The 26,400-nt window shown below is 43.2% G+C and overlaps 1 protein-coding gene and 1 long non-coding RNA gene across 5 annotated transcripts in view; one reads left to right on the forward strand and one right to left on the reverse strand.

Annotated features, from left to right (window-relative positions):
- The window catches only part of NCK2 (NCK adaptor protein 2), a 150,570-nt gene that overhangs the window by 51,176 nt on the left and 72,994 nt on the right, over nt 1-26,400 (forward strand). For 3 of the 4 annotated variants that reach the window (XM_024242606.3, XM_024242607.3, XM_054547843.2), the window contains exon 2: nt 20,584-20,767. The gene's annotated coding sequence lies outside the window, so the exon portion shown is untranslated. Of the gene's footprint in view, nt 1-11,882; nt 11,981-20,583; nt 20,768-26,400 lie in introns of all 4 variants that reach the window. The other variant, XM_063713534.1, reaches the window with a different exon arrangement.
- On the reverse strand, nt 1,641-4,064 carry LOC129057636 (uncharacterized). Its single transcript, XR_008522265.2, has 3 exons — nt 3,358-4,064; nt 3,150-3,270; nt 1,641-1,946 (listed from the first exon to the last, which is right to left on the reverse strand). It is a non-coding gene; the product is annotated as an uncharacterized LOC129057636 (long non-coding RNA).

Below are 26,400 nucleotides of genomic sequence, written 5' to 3' on the forward strand. Positions count from 1 at the left end.
CAGAGTGTGGATTGCTGTTAAACATCCTACAACGCAGGGGACAGCTCCACAACAAAGAATTACCTAAATGTCAGTATGCCCCTGGTGAGAAACGCTGCTCATGTTCAACCAGGTATTTGAGTTATTATTCCTCCCTCTAGACCTCTCCCTCCTCCCTAACTTCCTTCCTTCACCGCTTCCTCTCATCTTCCACGCACCCTCCCCCCAGTCTTTTTCAGTAAAACTAGGTATTTACATCTAGCACTTTAGGAAAACATGAATCATTTAAAATGAAAAACATCAATGATATATTCTTTATTACCAGTCTTGTAAAAAGAGCAAAACAGTTTAGCATTTGAAAGCTCTATTGTAGTTTGCTCTGGTATAAATCATATGTGCAATCAAACTTTTTTTGGAAAGCTAATTCTGTTTTATGATACAGATCTCAAGAAGACAGAATTTTATTAGGTGCGTGCACATGGAATACCAACTTCAGGGTTGAAAGTGACTGAGGTTGATAGTCTGTGTATTGGCCGCCCTCTGGGCACTGTGGCTTCAGGGTTGAAAGACAATCATTTGCAGGTGTGTGTAAGTACATGTGGCTGGTGGGCAGAATGGTGGCTTTGCTGCTCTTGCAAGGCTGTTTTGTCATTGATGGCACACAGGAGAGTGCTGGAGGTTAGTGTCAGTTTATCTTATCTCTGTACTTCCTGTTGCCTCACTTTAGGATCTTAAGAAATATTCAATTTCCACTAAAAAGAGGAGTGAACAATTCAATGTTTTGCTGTTTTAAGGGTCATGTATGTAAATATGGATGAACGGGGGCATTGGAGCAGGGAGCACATGGGGTATTATTGGCACTGGTTGCAGAGAGGGCCTGGGGACATGAGTGTGTGGCACAGAACACAGGCGTTCAGATGGGCAGCATCTGGACTGAGCCTGGGAGCTGGAAGGCTGGAGATGGTGCTTTTTTTCCTTTTGCATTTGGCAAGGAAGAGTATCCCATAGTTTAGTATTATTCCAGAAGTTCTCGGCATCATGTTTATTCCCTTTCTTTTTTTTCCCTTGTACTTTCTCATCCCTCTATCAGATGAATTAAATGAATTGGAAAAATAACTAATCAGCATTTCTCTTTGATGCAGGTAAATGCAGTATACATTTGATTCCATGGAAAGGAAATATATATAATTAGAACACTTATAGACATTAGTGGTGACAGTTCACAGGTTAGTCTGCCCTCTCAGGAGTTGGCTTGATAAAATAAATTTTATTAAGCATGTTACTTGTGTCAGCACTTATCTGTGGTTGGTTCAGTACCCCTAGCTGGGGTGAGTGTTTGCTATGATGATAGTTACAAGCATAGTCTTGCAGAAATGGATTTAGTCATCACAATCCCTTTTTTTTTTAACTTTATGTCTCTAAGACATAAAAATTTATTATCCTTTTTAGGCCTTTGACTCAGTTTGTACCACTATCTTTTCTTTCAGCAACTCCCCCACCCACAAGAAAAAAGTTGACATTGATTTCTAATCCTTTCTGTCTGGCCAAATTCAGGATCTTAGAAAGGACACCCCTATTTCAGCTCCTATACTAGTGTTTTAAGGGGAACCTTTAAAATGGGATTCTGAAGCCTTGGCTGATTTTTATTTTCTGCACAGGAAATAAAAACCAATTTGTGCTATTTCTGGGTGGTGTGTGTTGAACTCACAGTTCTAGGACCGGAAGAGACTGCCAGCCATGCGGTTCCATATTGTGCAATGCAAGAGCAGAAATGGTTTCCAGGTCTTTCTAAGGGGGAAAAAATCGATATGCCCAAGCAACAGGCTGCCAGGCTGTGCGGACTAGCAGAAGGGAGGTTCTTAAATTCTCTGCACCCATGTGAGGGAGGCTGCTCTCTTGACAGCGTCTTAGGATCAGGATGACTGGAGTGGAGCGTGGAGCCTGGTCTGGTTGGAGTCCCGTGTGGCCTGTTGGAGATGAGTATAGTAACAGTGAGGCAGGAAGTGGCTGGATTTGCAGCGACTGTGTGGAGCCTCCCTGTTTAGGCTTAGTGAGCTGATGCAAAGTCTTTGGTAATCATCATGATCAGTTAAAATAAAACGCCTGATGTTGTGGCCCCTGTCAGCTTTTGCCCTCCTATAGAAACAAGATGCTTCTAGAAAACCAGTTTGTAAATTTGGCATGGAAAAAAAACCCTTTCAGCAATTTGGTGTGGACTCTGCTTGTTAATTTATGGCTTCGCAACTTTTTTAAGCTACTGGCACTAACAGCAGATCTTTAAGTGTTTAATCTTCCCAAGTCAGGTTTGACTGTGGGCTGACTAGCTATAGTGATCTGATTTGGCTCATTTCCTAGGAGAACAAAATTATAACCACATTTTTATTAATTTGTGGTTTTGATCCATCTATTTTAGGCTCAATATTAAATCATCCCCTACTTCCAGAAGATGGGTTTTTGAACATAAGTATCTTTAGGATTTAATATTCTATGAAAGGAGTAGAAGCTAATGTTCGCTTGTTGTAATGTTTGTTTTCTTCTGATATGATGATTTTGTTGAAAAAATGTATTTGAAAGAGTAACATGTAGGTAAGAAATAAGTTAGCCAAAATCATACTTCAAGGGAAGCCTCCCTCCTATCCTAGGAGCCCAGATAGCCTCACCGTGGCCTCTTGTTTGTACATCCAGAATATTCTTGAAACTGGGTTACCTAAGTCTTTTTTTTTCTTCTTTCAGTGTTCTCCTTTTTTCTTTTTATAAAATGAAGAGATCTGTCCACCCAAGTCTAGCTTTTAACAATGAGAAAAAACCCTGAATTGTACACTTTAAACAGTGAACCAGTTTGGGGTCTGGTTTAGAGAGAAGAAATAAGGATTAATATTGTTTTCATCTTCCATATCTGATTCATATAATCAGATATGAATAGTGAAGTTCCCCAAAGATACGTATAAGCTTGGATTAAAGAAAAAATGTATGGATTACTTCGATGGGGGAAGCCTGTGGTGAACCCACTGAGGTTGCTGGTGAGTAAGTTTATGTGGATGGCGAATCTCAACAGAATGAAAATAAACTGCGGGTGTCTATTTTGAAGCAGATGAACCAGGCAGCAAAGCAGTAGCTATGGTTCTTCATAGATAAATACATTTAGGGAAATTAATACAAAGTGTTCTTACCTTATTTTTCTGAGTTGTTTGCCGAGCTTTCTCAGATGTTAACATCTTAACCGCAGTACAGTTTTGAAAATCAGGAAGTTATACCAGGTTGTTGTCATCATACTTTCTGATCTCCAGTGGTCTGAAAGGTGAGAGGTGATATCTTAGTGTCATTTTAGTGAAGTTCGGATGTGCTTTTCATCAGTTCGAAGGCCTTATATTTTCTTACCTAGTTTTCCATGGCCCACGGTTTTCTTGATGTGCTGGTCTATTCTTGTGTCAAGTTTAAGGAGCTCTCACTGTGTCCTGTCTGTCCTTCGTGTCCTACGTTGCAAATGTTTTCTCCTAGCTTTTTATTTGTCTTTGGAATCTATCTGTGGTATATTTTATCATGTAAGAAAATTTTTTATATTTATGTAGTTGAATTCATCCCTCTTTTATGGTTTCTGGAATTTGAGTCCTAGGTTTAAAAAAAAAAGTTCTTCCTTCAGGGTTATAAAGGGTGTTTTCCATACGTCCTTCTATACTTTTACTTTTTCATTGTAAATCTTGGTTGCCTTTGGAATTTATCCTGTTGTGGGTGTGAGATGTGGCTCCAGCTTTCTTTCAGATGGCCACCAGAGTACCCCATGGCCATTTATTGAGAAGGCTGTCTCTTCCCTGGGGACTTGAGATAGTGCCTTTATCATACACTGAATTCCCAGAGGCCTCTGGGTCTGTTCCCCATGTTCCTGCTTCCTAGTGTTTCGTTAGTCTGTCTCTTTATCTGCCACACCAAACAGGAGCTGGTGAGTTATTTGAAAACTTCCTATTTTAAAGCAGAAAAACAAAACGGAATACCACTATATGAAAGCCTATAAAAAGCTAATTACCATGTTTACATAAATGGTACAATAGCAGCCCAAAGGTCACTGGGTTGTTTTGGCATGGAGGGATGCTTCCCTCTGCCTCAAGCCTAAAAGTGGTTAAGATAGATCCATTTCAAGAAGCCATTGGTCCTTACCTGGCCTTCCCCTCTGCCATCTTGCCACTATGTTCTTGGCTATGGAGATAGGATCAGGGAATTTGATTGAAAATCATTAATGACATGACTTTTTTTTTTTTTTAACAGTGAGAGAAACACTCAAACACTACATTTTGCAAAGTTTGTAAGAATCCCTCCCAAGAGTTTCCTTTGGTCAGCGTAGCTTCTGGTAATAAGGAAATCTGTCATTTGGAAACACTGTCTTTGTTCACGTGGTATCATTAGATGTGTCTTTGCACCAACATTTGACAGAGACCATGACAGTTTTCCTCCTGAGCCCTTGCTTTGTGAGAAGAGAGAGTCGGTGCAGCCATGTAGCCTGGCTGCACCGTATAGTCTGGCTCTCCCTGGTCTCCGACACGGGGGCCACAAGCCCAGGGTGAACACCAAGGAAGGGCTCCTGAGTCACCAGGCTCTGGTTCCAACTGCACACCTTGTTCTCTGTCCTCCCTGTGCATGCCACCTAATTCTCTGCTGTGAACGCAGTAATGAGGTGTCGTCTTGTTGTAAGGATTGATTGAAACCACATGAAGAGGGCCTAGTCTGGTCTGTGGTACCCAGGATAGGGTTGGTAAATGATTGCCATTAGCATTTGTCTGTTTCCTTTCCTCTTTAGAGCATGAAATTCTGAGGTGTGCAGTTCCTGAGCTTTAAACTTGAGTGCTGAAGGCCAAGGAAAATAGAATACAATTCAGGATCATGTGAGAGTGGCATATGTGTGTGTGATTAGCCCATAGAAGGCGGAAACCCAGCAGAGATGGGGTTAGTCTCAAAGTTCTGCTAAGGCCTAAGAACAAGAAATGTTCATCCTGTTTTTGGTCTGTTTGAGATAAATGGACCGAGAGAGTGGGTTTGGTGCTTGGTTTCTGATGGGACCAGTTGCAGGAGCACAGCTGATCAACTTTCATGAACATCTGTGTTTTGTTTTGTTTGTCAAAAAGAAGAATCTTGAAAGTAGAGCCTTCAGAACAAATGTCATGAAGAAGGAATTGAAGCTCAACATGGAAAAAAGTGAGTGGGAGAGCACCTTGCTGCTTTTCAATCCAAGCTCGAGATTCCACGGGATTACATGCCTGTTCAGGTGGTTGACAGAAGCCCCGTTAGTATTCTTTGAGGGGCCTTGAAGGAGAGGAGAAGTGTCAGAAGATTGGAGACAGGCAAATGTTCTAATTTTCTAAACGTAGCAAAAAGCAGAAGCAGGGAAGAGATACTTAAACAGATTACTGAATGGAGATGAAAGCTGGGCGTGCTGAGCCCGTCAGCATTTGTTCTCTTTGATGCAGTGTGGCTTGATGTCTGCAGGGTGTCTGGTGAGGTTGGACCCTCTTAGGTGAGTGTCCCATAAATCTGTGGTGTTAATGTGCCTCCTTACCCTGGGACCTCCCCTCCAACCCTGGTCACTGGCTAGAGGCCTGCCAGGCTGTTGTCTCCTTGGGGACAGGACTGTGATCATTTGCCCCCTTGTTGGACGTCACTGTGGGGATCCCCCAGCCCCAGCCCTTACGTCTGTTGACCAGCTCACTCGGCTGGCCTCCCCGCTCCCCCATGTCATCGTGTGCACCAGCACGTGGTTGAGGGATGTGCTTTTTTCTTTTTTTTTCTTCTCACAGTCTATTTACACAAAACCAAGTGCACAACATTAACAGAAAAGAAGAAAGACTGAGGGACAAAGCATGACAGAGACCTTTGTCACGTGCTGGCTGTAGCAGTCGAGTGAGGAGAGGGGCCCATGGCACAAGGAAAGCTGGAGTTAGGGGGAGGGATGGTCTGACCTGCATCCTCATTGTCTTGCTGCCTCCAGCTTGGCTTCTTATCTACCCTGTGAGAGCAGCCTCGGGATTGTTCTTTGGCAGGCTCATCTCAAGGGCTGGGTGTTTGGGGGCAGAGTGGCCCTTGGCTCAGTCCCTTTTATAATGAGAGTCATTTTCTTGTCCACTCGGGGGAACAAAGTGACATTTTCTGTGAGTGTGCACCAAAAGCACATGGGACTTTACAGGGTGCTTTTTAGAGTATCCAGCTCTAGAGTTAGTCATCTTGCTGAGAGAAAGTGATGGAGCTGGCATTGCATTCCAAAGCCAGTGTGCATTCACCAGCTCAGGCTGCAGGCCCATCTCCCTGCATGGAGAACTGTTTTGTAGATTGGTAGCAATTGGACAGCCATGCCTTGTCACCTGCTGGTTCAGTGCTCCTCCAGGAAGGCCTCAAATGCCTACTGCCTTTGACCATGATTTGTACAGCAGCTTGGATGAAGAGCTGGAAACCTGCTTATCAGATTTGCAGGCGATGCATGGTTAGAGCAATGGGGATCATCTGGGAGTGAGCCAGGATTTAGGACTCTTGAGAAGCTGAACGATGGACGGAAACTGATGTGATGAAGTGGAACGGGAAGATGTGCACGCACCCTCTACCTGTACTCAGAAATCACTTGCCCAAATGTGGTGTGGGAGGCTGGGCCCACTGTGCAGGGACGGTGCTGCCTGCAGAGGCATCCTTAACATGCCTTTAGCATTTGCATTTCCATTTTCCATGGACATCTGTCTTAGTCTGTTTGGATTACTGTAAAGGAATACTTGAGGCTGGGTCATTTATAAAGAAAAGGGTTTATTTGGTTCACGGTTCTGCAGGAGGTACAGGAAGCATGGTGCCAGCATCTACTTCTGGTGAGGGCCTCAAGCTGCTTTCCACTCATGGCAGAAGGTGAAGGGGGCCGATGGGTAAAGATCCCGTGGTGAGAACACGGAAGCAAGAGAGAGAGGAGGGATGTGCCAGGCTCTTTTTAACCATCACTTCTTACAGGAACTAAATAGAGTGAGAACCCACTCATCACCACGAGGAAGGCACCATGCATGAGGGATCCGCCCCCGCAATGCAGACATCTCCCTTAAGGCCCCACCTCCAACACTGGGGATCAGATTTCAACATGAGAAGGAGTCAGATATTCAAACCGTAACAACATCCTTGTTTGCCCCCATGTGTCACATACATGGGCCATGGATGATGACTGATCATCTGGAATTCCCCTTTTTTGTCGCTTGCCACCCAGTTGTCTGTTTCATCTGTTTCTTTCTCGGGGGTGAGGTGGTGTCAGTGATGTCTGTTGTGTGTATAGCACCAAGCACAGTGCTAGCAGGGGTTCAGTAAATACTTGTTGGATGAATTAACTTGAAGTCTTTCTAGAAGAGAGCAATATTGGGGTGGTGAGGTTTAGGAAACCTTGTTGTCATTTTTCAAATTGATGGTTTTCCTTAGAGAAGAGATTATAGTTCCCCTAGCTTTGAAGGTCAGTCTTGGGAAAGCAAGGTTAGGCTTATTTTCTACTGTATCACAAATTAGTTTTTATCTAAGATGGTTGTTAATATAAACATTTATTTTGCTTGTCTTCATCAAGTTTTTAAATTCTAAGGCAGATATTTTAGATAGCACACATGGGTTTTAGAAGTTACCTAGAAAAGTTTAGCTGCTGTTTTTTATAGGCACGTTTTCTTGCAGCAGATATCATAAATAGGCACTGCTATGTAGTCTCCTATTTGACTTTGACTTCTAACTAGGCTGAGCTCCTTAAGAAGGGCTGCTTCTGTGCTGTGCCTTATGTATGTACAGCATTTGCGCACAGCAGTTGTGCAGTACATTTTCATTGAATATGTGTGACTGATTTCATTCTACCAACAAGACGACTGCTATTGTCTCCAAGGAAACCTAGTTTCTGAGGTTAATTAGCAGCCTTCAATTTCTATAGCTAGGAAAGTGCGGAACTGGCATTAGCATCCAGTTTCAAAGCAAGTCCTCATGCCCCTGCATCATGGGCAGAGACATTGCCAGCTTCACACCCAGGTTAGTCGTCTTTCACACTTGTGGTCCAGTTATGAGGGTTTAGAGAATAAGGCTTTCTTGAATTGGCTCTTCTTCAATTTCTCTTATTTTCTCTAGAGTAGTGGTTCTGAATGGGGCTGGGCCTCATAACCACCTAGAAGCTTTTATAAACTGCAGATGTTCTAATTAAGTAGGTCTCAGGTAGGCTCTGTTTGGAATGAATAGTCAGGCCAGAGCCTTTCTGTTTCTGGAATATGTGGTTAGAACACTCCTGGTTCTGGCTGTTGCGTGTGAGCTGAGGATACTCTGTGCCTTGTGAGTTGTGAATCTGAGTCATGGATTGCAAGACAGAGGAGTAAATTAACACATTAGGTGCATCTCTGCCATCCCTCTCCCTCTCAGTTAGGTTTTGGCTTTGCTTGCCCATTTTTTACGGGGCAAATTATATGCATAGAGGCAGTGGTGACTCTCAGGATTTACTAATTTCAAGGGTGTACTCTGTAAGGGGTTGGTTGAGTAAAATTTTGAGTCTAGAGAAAGCTTGAGATGTTTTCTGGCCCTGTTTCCTCACTGCACAAAATTTCATTGTGAAGCTGAAGTTGATCATTTCAAAATGTGTGTAAATGAATGGACCAGCGCTTTTCTTTGATGTTTGCACTGGATGAGGATCATCTCAGAAGACCTGGTGGGGAAGAAAATGGGTTTGACTTTTTGCCAGATGGTCACTGAATGTCTTTTCTGTCTTTGTGCCCAGTTAAAAGGCTAGGCATGTAGGTTTTCATGCTCTTGTCTGGTTTTGGCTTTGGAAGTGCTTACACAGCTAATCTGGCATTTATGATGATTTCCACTTTGAGCTCAGCAGGAGGCTCTTTGGGGATATTCAGACAGAAATGGCTTAATTGGATTTCAGCCCAGACACAGTATTTGAATGGCTTTAGGGATGGCATTAATTGGGCAGCTGCCATAGGAAGTCATATATATGCTTTTGAGCTTTAGAATTTGAAATTACTCTTTGATTCTGTCCCTCTTCATTGACTGCTGCAAATTTATTTATTGAATGAAATACTTAAGAAAACTAAACTTACAGCCTTGAAATTAAGAAATATGTAAGCAGAACCATTGTTTGGTTTTGGCATAGGTATGTTATTATCTATATTTAAGGCTCCACGTTGATATTCATGGCCTGGCCTCGAGGCACAGTGGTGTAAGGGGTTCAGTGTGTCTTAGATTGCAAACTGGGGGACAAGGATTCTGGGCCTAACATGGCACTAACTGCTGCAGGGTACTGGATAGTCACAGCTGATCTTATAGATGGAACTAAGGAAGTGGAAGTTTATTGAACCATAAATGGGGGAGAAGAGTCATTTTATCCAGAGCCTGCCATGGGCCTCCCCATATGGGTATCAGGACATGAAAAAGTTGTGGTCCCTTCCCAGAGGCTCTTCCTCTCTGGACAGTTATGGAAATGACAGTTGATATTATAAAATAGTGCTTTTTATGGGCACGGAGGCCAGTCTCCTAGGAGAGAGCATGTTTGAGTTCCTTCCTGAATGGTGAGTTGGGTTTGATTTCATGATGGCATTGGGAAGCTGAGGTGTAAAGATGTTCCCAGTATGGGGAGGAAATAGCAGACACGAGGACAAAGAGTTATGAAAGGGTCCAGCATTTGAGGAGAATGTGGATGAACATACCTTGACCATTTTAGGAATATTTAAAAACTAATTGTAGTTTAAGAACTAAGTATACTTAAAGCTAAACATACTTTAAAAACACAGTGATAGTAAAATTTCTATTTAATTGGAATAATAATAAATTTGTTTTCTATAAGTTAAATTTTTATAACTATTAGCCTTTTAAAATTTCATTTATTTTTAAAATTAAACATTTTAAATTAAATTTCCCGAACTTACTCATTTTATAACCAAAATTTTGTACCCATCCACCAAAATCCCCCCATTTTCCCTACCTTCCAGCCCCCGTTAACTACCGTTCTACTCTCTGTTTCCATGAATTTGACTTCTTTAGATTCCACATATAAATGAGATCATTCAGTATATGTCTTTCTGTGCCTGGCTTACTTCAGTTAGCATATGTCCTCCCAGTTCATCTGCGTTATTGCAAATGGCAGGATTTCCCTTTTTAGGACTGAATAATATTCTTGTGTGTGTGTATATATAGGGTAAGAATTCCTTAACCCAAATACCTGGAACCAGAAATGCTTCAGGTTTTGGATTTTTCCAGATTTTGGAATATTTGCATAAACATAATGAGAGGTTTTGGGGATGGAGCCGAGTCCAAACACGTAATTCATTTATGTTTCATGTACACCTTATATACATAACCTGCAGGTAATTTTTTTTTTTTTCTTGGGGGTGCTGGGTAAACTGTGTTGTGTGCCTGCGTTTTGACTGTGGCCCTTCCCATGAAGTTAGGTGTGGAATTTTTTACTTGCAGCATCATGTTAGTGCTCAAAAATTATCAGATTTTGGAGCAATTTGTATTTTGTATTTTTAGATTAGGGATGCTCAGCCTTGTATATGTATGTGTGTGTGTGTGCTTGTGTGTGTGTACATATCACACATATCACATTTTCTTTCTTTTTTTTTTTTTTTGAGACGGAGTCTCACTCTGTCACCCAGTCTGCAGTGCAGTGGCGTGATCTCGGCTCACTGCAAGCTCCGCCTCCTGGGTTCACGCCATTCTCCTGCCTCAGCCTCCCGAGTAGCTGGGACTACAGGCACCCACCACCACGCCTGGCTAATTTTTTGTATTTTTAGTAGAGACGGGGTTTCACCGTGTTAGCCAGGATGGTCTTGATCTCCTGACCTCGTGATCCACCCGCCTCGGCCTCCCAAAGTGCTGGGATTACAGGCGTGAGCCACCACACCCAGCCACATATCATATTCTCTTCATTCATCAGTGGACACTTGGATTGTTTCCATATCTTTATTAGCCGCTTTTAAATGGGAAATTTTAAATTTCCTTTTTATTCCACATTTGATGGAATTTTATGGAATTCATTTATGGGACACTGTAATATCTACGTGAATATCTCTGCTACTTAATGAGGGAAAAAATCACGTTGATTCAGTGCTTATCAGAGGAAGAGGATAACATGCAGTGAGGTATTTTCAGTTTCTTAGAAGCAAATCCCATTCCATTGGGGGCTTCGCAGTTACCAGTAATTTACAAAATTAAAAAAAAAAACCAACCAACTGTCCCACGGAATCTTTCTGAACCTTTTTCTCCAGAGTTTCATTGTTCTCTACACTTGCAGGGACTTCTCAGATGCCCATGGTCATGGGGTGATCTTAGTCTTTCTTAGCCCATCCCTTTGTCTAATTGCTGTAAAACATCCTATCCCACACCTTCATGCTGAAGAGTCCTATTGTGACTTTTCAAATGACCCATGATGTAATCTGGAATAAAGGTAGAGTCTGAGTAACACTTGGAATCCCTGGAGTACTAAAATTTGCATCAGCCCTTGTAGCCTGCTCCCTGGAGGACCCAGTTGCCTAATCCTGGGTTGATTAGAACCTGGACCCTGACCGGAACAGCTCACTCTGGGTGTTTCTGTCCTGTGACGTACATGCGTGTGAAGGGCCGCCCTCGCAGACGTCATGTTCTCTCTAAGATTAATAGGTGGTTCTAAAATCACACCCAGGTGCTCTCCTTGAAGGGCAGGGGAAATACAGGTTTTGAGGTTTCTGATTTGATTAATTCTGGGCTATGGGAAAGCCCTCCAGTTTACATCAGACAATACAAGTTGTTCTTTGTAGAAATAAAAAGTGCAAATTTTCCTTCCTAGGGAAAAAATTATTTAGTAGCATACAGCTAATATCTATGTAATTTGAGAAGTGTAAAATGGCGTTATGTTTCTCAGTAGGGTCACTTGGGGACATAAAATGCCTCCTTCCTAGGGTGGTGTGATTGTGACCATCAGTGACACCAGCCTCCTGGAGTTGGAGTCACGCCGGGCAGCCCTTGAGACCCTGCGGAGGCTGATCTGACCCACAAGGTAGTTGTTTTTTCCAACCTCTCTCCTTTTCTCTTTTCTTTTTTTTCCTTCCTTCCTTCCTTCCCTCCGTTCTCTCTATCTCTCTTTCTGTCTCTGATGAAGTCTCCCTCTGTTGCCAGGCTGGAGTGTAGTGGTGCGATCTCAGCTCACTTTAACCTCTGCCTCCTGGGTTCAAGCCATTCTCCTGCCTTAGCCTCTTGAGTAGCCGGGACTACAGGTGTGTGCTGCTATGCCCAGCTAATTTTTGATTTTTAGTAGAGACAGGGTTTCACCATGTTGGCCAGGATAGTCTTGATCTGACTTCATGATCCACCCACCTCGGCCTCCCAAAGTGCTGGGATTACAGGCGTGAGCGACTGTGCCTGGCCTCTTTCTTTGTTTCTTAAGAAAAGAACATGACATTCAATGCTTAAGATGATTTTGTAACTTTCAGCCTTATCCCAGTTGGAAAAGTAGAATGAGGCTTTTCCTTTCTTCTGGAAAGGCTTCAAAAGGGCCATGGACCCTGTAGAAAATCCCATTTGAAAATGAGAGCCTGGAAAAAGCTAAGGACAAGGGCTGGACTCCCTGATACATTAGCACCTCTAACTTGTTTCATTTACTAAATCACGGATTAATCGGGTGGTTCTCAGTGCCAAGCACATAGTCAGTGCTGGATCCCTGCTTTTGAGAAAGGATCTTTCATCGAAGGAGCCCCCAGAAGTAACCGCCAGTTTACTACAAATGCCAGGGCTGGGGAGCACATGAAAAACACCAGAGGGATGGAGTGCCACGTGACTGCAGGGCGGATCACCCAGCGTCTTCAATGCGTTGTCATTAAAATAAAATCGACTTAAAGTGGCCTAAGAGAAAAATTGTAATTTGTGGACATGACTTGGATCCTGATTCAAGTAAATCAGCTATAGAAAGTCACTTATGAGACAGGAAAATCAGGACACTAATGAGATATTAGCTTTATATTAAGGAATTGGTAATGATGTGTGGGGTGTGATACTGAAGTTGTGCTGATCTTTTGGTGATAAGCACTGAAGTGTTTATGGGCAAACTAATTTTTGCTTGTGATTTGCTTTAGCCATCTTGTGAGGGCTGGGGTGTGACTGCATGTATAATTGTTGAGATTGGATGAGAAAGTATTTTCACATGTAGTGAAACATCACAATTCACATGCAAAATGGCTTGGCTATGTTACAATGTGATGCAGGAGCTTGGCCCAGGAAGCCAGCTGTAGTGCTTAAACTGGGTTTTGAAGAATGAATAGGTGTTGAAAATGGGAGAATCAGTTCTTTCTGGTGTGCAAGAGGAGATACCTGGTAGGTAAAGTGTGGGTCACCTGGTGGTTTTGACCTCGAGTTCTTTCAATTCACTCATGCTTGCATTTGCTCACACAAGGTTTTTCAAGTTCCTGTTGTGTGTGTCATATGTCGTGACACATATGTATGGTTGAGTCTCACAAAAGTCCCAGGCTGCCATGGGAAAGTACCACAAACTGAGGGGCTTACACAGCAATTTATGCTCTCACAGTTCTGAAGGCTGGAAGTCCAAGATCAAGGGCTCAGCAGGGTTGGTTTCTTCTGGGGCCTCTCTCCGGAGCTTGCAGACAGATGCCTTCTGGCTGTGTTTTCATAAGGTCTTTTCAACGTGCACACCCTCCTGGTATCTCTTCCTCTCTTAAAAGGCCAGCAGTCCTATTGGATTAGGGTCCCTGATTCATTTTAACCACCTCTTTAAAGACCTTTTCACTGTCACATTCTGAAGTACTGGGGGTTGAGACTTCAACATACGAATTTTTTTGGAGGCAGGGCAAGGACACAATTTAGCCCATAGCAGATGGGATGCACTTCATGGTGTAATCAGTACTATATAAACACTTATGACTTATTCACAGAATAATGAATACTGTATAAGATGCTAATGGAACCTGGAGGGAAGAGCGTTTAACTGTCCATGGAGCCATCCAGGAGGTCTTCCTGGAGGAGGGGCTTTTGAAGAGCTTCTTGAATGTGAGAGATCTTACCTCACCCACTGAGCACTGCTAGAAGAAGAGGGAGTGGTGGAAGGCAGTTCCCAAAACTGAGGGGGAGAGGGCAGGCAGGGAAGGGAGCGAGCGGACTCTGTTAGTAGTGGAGGGCTGTGATGACAGAATGGGCCTGAAAGGAGAGTGGTTGCTGAGGTCTTGCTCAGTGACAGGGCCAGGGCTGAGAGGGAGGGAGAAAGAGCACACACATCCCCACTCTTCATTCCTGGGCCTCAGCTTAGCAGAGGATGCAATGATAGAAACAGGGAACGGAGTGTGGAATTTTATCTAAAGCTGTGCTTAATTACTAAAGTAAAACATGTTATAAAAGTTCAGATGTTATAGAAATTAACCCTTCTCACCCCCGATTCTACTCCCTAAAAGTGTTAACAATAGTTGTGTCTCACCTTCTGGCCCGCTTAAGATGCTACTTAAAAAAAACAAAAGTGTGTGAGAGAGCGAGCGAGCGAGCAAGCACACAATCAAGCTGGCAGTAGGGGGAGGGAGAGGGAGAAAAACAGGATTTGCTTCCCTGACTCCTCACTCCTCTCTCCCTCTTTCCTTCCTTCAGAAAAAGGGGGGTTTGCACAGTTTTTATTTAGTAGTGCATTTTAGTGTTTGCAGTTTATTTTTGTCAGCATGCTTTTTACTGGTGTTGTCACTGCCTAGACAATGGCTGAATCCTGTGCATGCTTAATAAAATGCTGATGAACCTGTTAAAAAGGCAATATGTAATTAAATTGTCTAGTTATGGCACTGAGATGTATAGCAAGGTTTTTATGTTGATTACAAAGACAACTAGCAGTTTGGACTAGAGGAAAAACCTTAGAGAAACACCTGGGCAGACCTTTTAGAGAATGGAGTACTGCTGGATTTAAGAGGCTAGCATTAAATAAATCAAGAAAACCCTTTACAAACCTTGTCACAAATTTACAAAATTTGTCACTAATCAAATTCCTGTATGTTAGAATTTTTAGGCACCAGACCGTAAAACTTAAATTTATATTAAGATTTGCCCGGCTATGGGCCAGGCACGGTGGCTCACGCCTGTAATCTCAGCACTTTGGGAGGCCGAGGTGGGCAGATGATGAGGTCAAGAGATCGAGACCATCCTGGCCAACATGGTGAAACCCCATCTCTACTAAAAATACAAAAAATTAGCTGGGCATGGTGGGGTGTGCCTGTAGTCCCAGCTACTCGGGAGGCTGAGGTAAGAGAATCACTTGAACCTAGGAGGCAGAGGTTGCAGTGAGCCGAGATTGCACCACTGCACTCCAGCCTGGTGACAGAGTGCAAAAAAAAAAAAAAAAAAATTGCATTATGGCTTTCTTCTATTATTTTAGTAAGCTTTGATACATTTTTTGGCACCACATCATCAATTTTTGATAATGTCCATTCCCATATGTCCCAAAGATATAGGATTGGAGTTGAGTGTCTGGGGTGGTGGATGAGGGAACAGAGAGGCATTTGGTGGCCAAGTCAGGCCTACAGCCCTGTCATCCTGACCCATGGCCTTGTTGCTTCCTTTTCTGGCTTGTATTTTGCTTCTCATTATATATGGATGATATAGGGTAAACGCACCTGACAGCAATAACTTAAGCAGACCCTTAGAATGACCTTGTGTGGCAGACGCACCTGAATGTGCGTTCCCAGCTAGGGAATCCAGAAGTTGCCAGCCTGGAGATTCAGTCCTTGTCTTTAAGGAGCATCTGAGTCCCTGCAGCTTGTCTCATGGAACAGGTGTGATTGAGGCCCTGAGTTTTGGGTTGCATGAAGGATGCCAGGTGGAGGTCCTTTGTCAGGGAGTGTGTTAAGTGAAAATGCTACGTGAATTGCATGATGCTTGCAGGCGGGTGTGGGTCTCCTGTCCAGCCCGCTGCCACTGGACTCTCTCCCTTCTCTGTAAGCCCCTAATAAAACCCTGGCTGGCTCTGGGTCTCTTCAGCCTCTTGAACCTGGTGCCTCCCCTAGTAAGGTTAATAGGGGTTTGGCCCATCATTTGACCTACTGCTTGCTGTTTCCTTCTTTTCTCAGTTCTGGAGTATTTGAAGGCAGAAATCATTATTCCAGAACCTAGAACTGACAGACCTTAAACTCTGATCAGTCACCTTTCTCCGGCAAAAACCTGCCTTGGCCACTCTTTGGCTTTCTAGAGAATTAGAAATTAGTTCTGTTGTTTTTCCCTCGTGTTTTCATTAACCAGCTTCTAATTAACCTACTAACCAGCATTAATATATGGAATTGATATAATTTCAGCCCAGTGCAGAAAAACTTGATATTTTTACTTTTCAGGACAGCTTTATCTTGAGTAAAAAATCTAATTGCAGTGAGGCTTTTTGAAGCTGCTTCAGCTGTTTCTAAACCATGCCTGGGAACCACTGTGCACTGGATGATTAAGAGACAGCTGAGGTCATCTCCTTGGACGCCTTTGAGTTTCGGATTGATAAACACATCTAAGCTGCTCAGTATCAGTCCACATGGGTTGAACTTTGGCCAAACCACTCAAGGAAACTTGTGTAGCTTTGTTCAGTATCTGAAACCAGCCTTTTCCCACTTGAATAAGGTTCTCTTCCAAGTGGTTCACTAGGAATGAAATACAGCTAGCTCTGCCAGAATTCCCCCAGACAGCGCTGACCCCGTGCTGTGTTGGGCTGGCACTGCCGCCTCCGTACTCTGAACTGGAGATCCGCTTGCAGGCCTCTGCTCGGCCTCCCTGCTCAGGGAGGGAGGAGGAAGGACAAGACAAGGCATTTGAGAGCTCCGAGGCCTATGCTAATCCTATGCTTTTTTGTTTTTCTTTTTAAATAAAAGGAAAAGGACAATTGCCTTAGCTCTGGCTACAGACTAGAGATCTGGAGTGGTTGTCTCCATGTGTAACACTAGATTTGGTTATGATACACACCCGAGTCCAACATCTGCTCATTACTGACCCAGCCAGGTGACACTATTCAACAAGGCTTCCCCCCCCCCCCCCCCCCCCCCCCCGTGCTAACATCTAAGAGAAGCAGTACCGTTGAAAACAAACTTGGTGTGTGTACATTCATGGGCTTGCTTCTTGACGTAGTCTGACATGATTCCTAGCTGATTTGAGAGGTTGGAGCCGGCCACCTAGGGTGGCAGATATCCCAGACAGATGGCAGCAGCAGATGCGATTTGCAAAATGCGACTGTCAAGGTTCTAGCCCTTTCGTGGTGATCTTTGTCAGGAGAAAGAGCACTCTGGCTTTAAAATCAGACAAGTGTGCATTCAAATTCTGGTTGTGGGACATCTGGTCATTTGGTTCCTGGGCTGAATGATAAGATGTATCTCCCAGGGTTGCTGTGACGAGTCTTGCAGCTGATGCTAAGGTGAAGCCACAGCGAGTGTCTCACTGGGATCAGAGCATGTTCTTCTCCCAGCCTGTCACTGTTTCTATCAGTTGGAGAGTGGGAGAGGAGGGATTCCCTGAGCCTCCTGAAGGCTGACTTTAGCCTCTTGGTGACTTCAGTTTTCTGGACAAATAGGCCACCTCAAAAACAGGTGGAGTGACAGCACCCAGCAGCATTATGCCCACAAAGCTCACAGCCTTGGGCTGTCATCAGAACAAGGCTCATAACTCTCTTCTTAACCCTGAACTGCTCCTCTGAAGTTGCCTTAGTCAGGGACCTCATCACTGGACTTCCCTCTCAGATGCTGATAGCTGGAGGAAACCAGCCCAGGTGCAGCAGAAGACACTGCGCCGGCACCACGCAGGCGTTGGGGATGCAGAATCGGCCACGACTGCTTGCAGGGGGGCATCTCACTGCCTGGCCCTGTGCCTGGGACAAGTAGTGTGGCCTGGCAGTGCTCAGCACACTCGCCCACCAACACTGCAGCTAAGTGCTGCTGAAAACACTGGAAAACCCTGGGTTGTGGCTTTAGTGGAAAAAAAGCAAATTTTAAGGTTACAGAGAATTCAGATAATCCCTTGGATTTTGCAATGGTAAAATTTTGTAGTATTAAGGATCCAAATTAAAATGAAGAGATACGTACGGTGTCAGTGTTAATTGCCTTCCAGCCCTCCCTCTTTTTTATTTCTAAAGGGAGATGCACATAGTGCTAGCGAAGTACTTTTAGAGAAAGGCACACACCCCTTCTATATATTCCTGTCTTCTTGAAGCTGGCTGTAGAAAATCCTTGAATCCTTCGGTGAGGGCCTTCTACAGTCCAAGTGACCGTACAGGTGTTTATCTTTCAGGCTGTTACTGTTTTTTTGCACAAAAGTGTATACTTTCCTGATGGATTTCCATCACTGATTATAATTAAGACCTGCTTTGAAATGCTCTTCCTTAACACAGGTTTTGAATAAGCTAAAAGCCCTGTGTTAAACTTGGACAGTCTTCATTTAAACCCAGAGAGAGAGATGTTGATCACCATGTTTTAGTCTACTTAGGGTGTACACTTAACACATTGACAGTTTGTCAGTGGAATGCTTTTCTCAAGGAAAACATCACATGCAACCTTCACGTTTTACAGTTGAATCCCAGATGGCCACTGGCACCTTTCAGTAGATTTTCAGTAGCGTCACTTTTGTTGGAGCTGCTGCATTAGTTCAAGTCCTGCTCCATTCTGTCTGGCTTTTCCTTTACTGATTGTGCTTGGAGAGGCCGTGTTCTGACTTGCCCACTGTGCCTAGTATCAAAGGACTCAAGTTCTAAATCCAGCTCATTGTTCTTCTGCGGGGTCTGGTAGAGAAGCTGCTCAGGCTTTTGGTTTGCTGTTGGCGTAAGGAGCCTCTCCTCTGTTTGCGTGCAGAAGAGATGAGAGATGTGCAAAGCCCACTCATGCGGAGTCCAAGGCCTGAGTGATTCCTCACTCTCCAGTCAGTTGGGAAAAACCTTTAGTGTCCCTGAGAAAGTAAACTCCTCTTTAAATTTGGGCATTAGAATCCATGCTGGCAGTGTATTAGAAGGATTAAATCATATTACTCACGAGACACAGGGCACACAGGGGGAGGCCTGTATTTGGACAGCCCAAACAACCGCATAAACAATTCCTTGCATTTGCCTTTGGAAGGCGGACTCTGGGCAAATTCACTTCCCAATTAAAATCTTAACAGTGCGACTTACGTTTATAATAGCCCCTGAAAATGACACATACAGAGGTGGTGTTTGGGGCATGGAGCCCAGCACATTGCCCTGTGCTGATGGCTTTCTTCAGTGGTGTCAGCATGAGAAACAAGAACTCTTGGTCAAGAACTGAGTTCAAATTCCAGTACTTCCATTTCGAGAGGACCTGTCATTTTATTATAAACACTTAAGAGAGAGAAGGGCAATCTGCCTAGTATACGTTTGAACATCTTGCCCAAAGATGTATTCCCATTGTGTTTGGCCATCACCTTTTCCTTGCCTTAAATTATATCTATATTAAAATGATGCGGCCTTTAAAATAATGCTAGAGAATACATAAAAAGGAATTAATTTTTAAATCAAAATTTATGAACATGCCTTATAACATTTTTATGATAGCCCTATTTGAATTATCTTCTTCTCTTTGACTAAAATAGAATTTGATTTTTCTATGGGGTATTTAACATTTTGGATCATAATCATGCTAGGGATGAATTAATAGATCTTCTCTGAGTGAACTGTCAAGACAGATCCCCATTGGGTTTGAAATGTAATTAAAAATGTCAGTGAACTCACTTGAAGTCCACAGAGTGCTCCAGGGTCCCCTCGAAAACGTTAGTCAAGGACTAAAAATATTTACCAAGTGCAGTGAACATAATGCAGCTGCTAGCTCTCCACAACCAGGAGGGCGCTGGTCACCTTTGTCAGGCGCCTCTCATCTAACTTCCTTCTAGTTTTGGAGTGTTCGTTTCAGAAGTCTTGAAAGCAGGGGTGCTTTTTAGCCCAAGGCTATGGGTCCGGTTGGTGGCTTCTTAATAGATGGCTGGTGCAACACACCTCCAAGAGAGGAACGAGTCTCTAAACAATATCCGTGCCCTTTGTAACCCTTCTCCCTCATTAGACTCCCAGACTGGCCACCTTTCCAATTGGCAGACTCCCTTTTATTTCTGGGAGGCTTTTAAAGGTTGGGGTCATTGGGAGGAGGAAGTCTGGAAGGGACTGGGAGCTCAGGTCCCTTGATTATGGGCTGGCTGTCCCCCCACACCCCATCACCTCCTTCCACCTGCTGTTCACCGGGTATGTGGTTGGCCCCCCCACCCGAGTGTCGGAGCTTGCCCAGGGAATGAAAGGTGGGAAGAGGCAGGACATGTGTGTTGATGGAGGTCTTTAGGCACAGAGCAGCTTTATTCTGGGATATATTTAAAACATTGGTTTCAAAATATATAAAATTAGCTAGGGGTGGTGGCACATGCCTGTGGTCCCAGCTAATGGGGAGGCTTAGGCAGGAGGATCACTTGAGCTCAGGAGGTGCAAGTTGCAGTGAGGTAAGATCGTACAACCACACTCCAGCCTGGGTGACAGAGGAGACCCTGTCTCAAAAAAATAAACAAAAAACAAAAAAAACCATTGGTTTTAGGCAAATAAATAACCAGTTATTTTTAAAAGTTGTTACTTAAAATCAAAGAAGCAAGCAGACCTAATATATGCTTCTTTCTTTTTAGATTTCATGTGTTCCTTGTATACAAGCGACGTCCCAGATTATAATTCTCTGCTGAGATTTGAGTTGGATTTGAGAATTTGGAGAATCCCTGCAACTTTGTAACTTCAGAGGTGTAATTAGCTGAAAACGTCATCGTTTTGAAGAGTTCTGCGTTTTGCCAGTCACCTGTCAACTGTGTGCCAAAGGTAAGTCTGCAGTTTTCTGCTTAAAACAGAAGTTGCAGCTTTTTGCCTCAAATGCTTAATTTGGACAGTAAGTTTAGTAAAATATCAGTCAGTGTAGCCTTGATTTGTTGAATCATATTAAATTTAAGCTTTCAGTGAAGGAAAAAATTAGATTATCTCTGTTCCTGCTTTAGTGTGTGATGGTTCTGAGTATGTAGCCAGGAAGCAGGATGGTAGACACCTACAACCTGTAAGATGGTACAGGTACCTCCACACTCAGATATTACTGACTCTTGAATCCATAACGAATCCTGGTCCCCTGTATTCTGTCAGGGAGTATAAGGATAAATAACCACTTTTCTGGTGCTTTCAGTCTAGGAAAAGTTGGATTCCAGCTTTGATGCTGAGAAGATAAATCTACATCAAAGGATAGCTGGGCATGGTGGTGTGCATATGTAGTCTCAGCTATTCGGGAGGCTGAGGCAGGAGAATTACTTGAACCTGGGAGGTGGAGGTTGCAGTGAGCCAAGATCACACCACTGCACTCCAGCCTGGGCGACACGGCAAGACTTGGTCTCAAAAAAAAAAAAAAAAAAAAAAAAACACCTACATCAAATGAGATGCAGACAGATGAAGGAGTCTCAGGAAGGTTTTACCTGTTCATATGAAAAACCTACTTGTGTATGTTACAATAAAATCATAACTGTGATGCAACCTGTGGATTCTGGGACCCAGTGGTGCTATCACCACAGGCACTAGACAAAAACATGTCACTGTGTAACAAAAATATTTCTTAGCCCTAACAGCTTGAGACATTTAACTTAAAATATGAATTGCTGTTTGTGGTCCAGTTAATCTGGTGTTCTGTTTCTGGCTGGGCAGTAAGAAGTGCTTTATGAGAAGATACATTTTCACCTCCAGAGCTTTGTCTCCGAATGAACTGCAAGAATAACACTAGCTTTCCTTAGAAACTTTAATTTGCTCAAACAAATTTACAAGAAAAAAAACAACCCCATCAAAAAGTGGGTGAAGGATATGAACAGACACTTCTCAAAAGAAGACATTTATGCAGCCAACAGTCACGTGAAAAAATGCTCATCATCACTGGCCATCAGAGAAATGCAAATCAAAACCACAATGAGATACCATCTCACACCAGTTAGAATGGCGATCATTAAAAAGTCAGGAAACAACAGGTGCTGGAGAGGATGTGGAGAAATAGGAACACTTTTACACTGTTGATGAGACTGTAAACTAGTTCAACCATTGTGGAAGCCAGTGTGGTGATTCCTGAGGGATCTAGAACTAGAAATACCATTTGACCCAGCAATCCCATTACTGGGTATATACCCAAAGGAATATAAATCATGCTGCTATAAAGACACATGCACACATATGTTTATTGTGGCACTATTCACAATAGCAAAGACTTGGAACCAACCCAAATGTCCAACAACGATAGACTAGATTAAGAAAATGTGGCACATATATGCCATGGAATACTATGCAGCCATAAAAAGTGATGAGTTCATGTCCTTTGTAGGGACATGGATGAAGCTGGGAACCATCATTCTCAGCAAACTATCACAAGGACAGAGAACCAAACACAGCATGTTCTCACTCATAGGTGGGAATTGAACAATGAGAACACTTGGACACAGGAAGGGGAACATCACACACCGGGGCCTGTTGTGGGGTAGGGGGAGGGGGGAGGGATAGCATTAGGAGATATACCTAATGTAAATGACGAGTTAATTGGTGCAGCACACCAACATTGCACATGTATACATATGTAACAAACCTGCACATTGTGCACATGTACCCTAGAACTTAAAAGTATAATAAAAAATACATATATAAAAGAAAGTTTTTATTCCTTATACTGTAAGATTTTTCCTGTACATCTTACTATGAGCTTATAAGAAATATATATTTCCAACATGGTATATTTAACAGAACAAAATAGAAAAGATTGTTAAATCAAGTATGAAAACAAACCAAATTTTAATCAAAGCATAACCTAAATTAGTTTTGGTGTCCAACTTTTAGATGATATGATATGTCTCCTGGTTGTATGAAGAGCAAATGAGAATATTAAAGTGGACATTTGTATAAAAAAAACTTTAATTTGCTTCCATTATTTGCAGATTGTTTTAAAGTGATCTTGAAACTATCATGTTGGACTATGGAATCTCTTGGTGTGGTGGTTTCTGGAAATTTTCTCCTTTAATATTAAAAGTTAGAATTTCCTGTTACTTGGTCTGCTACTACTACAAACACATCTTGTGAATATGTTCTTTCTCTTCGACCACCTTAAAAGAAAAATCTCTTGGAAACTTTTCAATTTCAGTTATGCCCCTTTGATGTATGGTATTTAGAACAGCATAAGATTAATATGCAATAAGGATAGGATTAAGTGTCTTAGTGTTCTTGTCTTGTTATGCTTTATGTTATCTTTTGGAGAAAATGCCACATTGTCCCGTTGATTTAGGGTGTTGTGTGTTGTGATTTCCAGAGCTAGCTCCTGGTCGTCAGTTGGGAGTTGGCACTCACACTGCATACCTGACTTCACCCCAGCCATTGTTGGTTCTTCTAGCTTTGGGTCCCCTCATGCATTCATGGGGCATTCCCAGGTCTCTCTTCCAGACCTTGTGCAAGACAGACACCATCGGGGTGTCCCCGTTCCAAACCTAGGAGGTTTATCTTACATAAGAAAACTCAAACCCATGGTAACTCCGCTTTCTTTAAAAAAAAAAAAAAAAAAAAAAGTCATTGAAGTAGAACTTTTAAAACAGTCATTTGCAAATGCAGTCACGTATCAATCCACTTGTCAGATTTCAAGGGAATAGAGTATAAGCTAGAAATGACAGATCTTCTGATTGGATCATCAGAACTCATTAATAATTTATTTGCATCAGAATCTGACACTACTTCTTTAGAAAGGTCTTGATCGTCGGTGACATTAGCAGACCTGAAGCTGTTGTTGGTGCTGGTTGAGAAGGTGGTGAGGCAGGGAAGTGTGGCATGCTCACCCAGCAGCTCGGTCTGCAGGAGCTCCCAACGCACGGGTGCCACGTAGACAAGACGGTACATGGAGACCGTGAGAGCTGGCTGGCTTGCAAAAATATCTACCCATGTAATTTTAAAGGATTACTTTTATTTCATAAGTTTATAAGTTCCACACAAAACCTTAATTCACCTATTAAAATTTACTTTTGTGGTTTAGGAAAATGTTCATTTGGAAAATCATGAGATGTAGCCATTCATATAATAAACATCTATTGTGAACACCTCACCTGTATTCTGGGCTATTTTTCTTTCAGTGACTGCTTTAGCAGTTAAAAAAAAAATAGATAAAATACAGTCTCAGCCACCTTTTCCCATGCCCTTTTGGGATGGGACCCTGACAGTTTGGGACTGTGCTAACTGCTGTAGTGGAGGTTCTTACAGCCAGTCCCTAATACCTGAGGCAGGGGCCAACTGACCCTTTAGGGGACAGTATGGAAAAGCCAGGAGATGTTACGTTGGGAACAAGTTTTAAAGAATGAGGAGACGTGTACAGAGGTATAATGTGTTTCCCTGGAACAGGGTAGGCTGATTGGACCAGCTGGACCGTGGTTCCTGGAGACTGCAGGTCATTCAGACAATACTGGGTTGGGGACCAGGCATTTGCCATTTGGTTGGTGGTCCTTGAAGTGCCAACAGGGAAAGCAACAGCTCGGTCAGCCATACACTTCGGCATGTCAGAAAGAAATCAAATGTTGGCCTGGTAGAACAGTAAGTGGAATGTCAGCCTTGGATGCATTTCCCAGTTATTGGGCACTCAAGGTTTGCATGTCTGGGGCTGGGCTGAGAGCAGCTTGAGGAGGATGTCAGTGTCTGAGGGCCTGAGTAACTCTCAGCCCATTTCCACGTGGTGCATTTCCCTACCCCGTTTTCTGGTCTCCCCATTGAAGTTAAGAAACAAAGTCTTGGGACCCTGCGGCTCTGACCCTGCCTTCTTTGGGGGAGCAGAGACCATAGGAAGAGCCAGAAGGCCACCAGAGTTGTCATTTTGGCAAATGCATAATCTGCACTTAATTCTTCCCATGTGTACTTGAAAAGTGACTGTAATTGATTGTTGGAGGCTGGCCATCACTAGGGATGGAGGATGCAAAGGGCCTTGTCTGCTATGCTGCAGATTCGTTTGACTTTTGAAAAGCTTTTGGAGGCTTTTTCATGACAGACATGTCCTAATGGACAGAAGGATGGTGTAGTGGGGTAGGAAGGACAGTGGCTTAGATCACACAACTCAAGTCTGTGTAAAGTAAACAGGACGGAATTTCACAAACCGAGTCAGTTGGTGATGTGCATGTCCAGCATGTAAATGTCAGCAGTGAGCCTACACACATCTTTTCCATTCTATGACAGAAGCAGCAGCAGCTGTGTTTAACTGAGCAGTGAGCACGAGAAGATGAAACGTTGAGCCTGTCACTCTTACATCCATAAAAACGCTATCCAGTAATATTTATTTAACTACTAAAGTTTACTACTTCATATTATCCTCAATTTATTTCAGAACAATTTTTCCTAGGGTGTGTACACTTGGAAAAGTCATCTAGAATTTACTACTCACTTTTATCATATCCTGGTTGTTTGGTATTTTGGAGAGTGTTGGTAGCTGACTTTGCCCCCAACAGGTTATTTAGAAAGATTTTTTACACGCAAAGCCCAGTGCTCAGTTATTAAGTTTTTAGGGCTAAAGCTTCTGTTGAGGGTGTAGCTTTGGAGGTCTCTTGATACCTGGAAGTAACTTGTGGAGTTTCTGCCCAAATAGATGAGCCCATCTCAGCCTCCTTCTGCCGCACACTGGACCCCTGGGTGATCTGGGGGAACAGTCTGTGCAGTTTGGACTGATTGTTTCTTCTGTACAGTGTACCGAATATAGAGATGGCCACAGCCTTTAATGCTGTGGATAAATCTGTGGTAATTGGTTAAATAATTGCCTAGTAAGTATTGACAGCTGCTAGGAAAAAAATATTGCCACACTGATTCCACAGTGCCCCTGGCGGTGCAGTCAGTGGAAGCAGCTGTAATCTATGGGGTCATCGTTGGCAGGTGCCCGGCATAGGGCTTGTCACTGCTTGTATATTATCTCTAGTCACAAATGCAGATGTTATTGCCCCCATTTAATAGATGGGGACACGAAGCCTCAGGAGAGGTTAAGGAGACTGTCCACAGCTGTGCATGCTCAACTCTGTGACTCTGGAGAGTCCCCTTAACCTGTCCTGTGGCTTTGTGTCCCCATCTATTAACAGCAGCCCGGGAAGCAGAAGGTCTGTTGCTTACCATCCCATGTTCCTTCTGCTTCCCGGGCTGCTGTCTCTGACACATGATGGTGGTGACATAGTGACGACCCATTCTCCAAGGGCTTACCTTAAACTGAGATGTGAGGCTCTGGGAGATTAAATGACTTGGCCGGGGCTCCTAGGTGGCAGAGCAGGCTGGGAGCTCCCACTTCCTGACCCAAAAAAGCCTTTCTTTCTTACTGTACCAGGAATTTCATGAGATTTATTTTTTTCTCCCCTAGAAAAATCTCCTGCAACTAAGTACAGTTTGGAGAGTCTCTTTGGAAACGTAAGGGTGTGTGAAGGAAGACTTTGGGAGGTTTGAGA

Source organism: Pongo abelii, chromosome 12 (genome assembly GCF_028885655.2).
Source record: "Pongo abelii isolate AG06213 chromosome 12, NHGRI_mPonAbe1-v2.0_pri, whole genome shotgun sequence".
Classification (NCBI taxonomy): Eukaryota; Metazoa; Chordata; class Mammalia; order Primates; family Hominidae; genus Pongo; species Pongo abelii.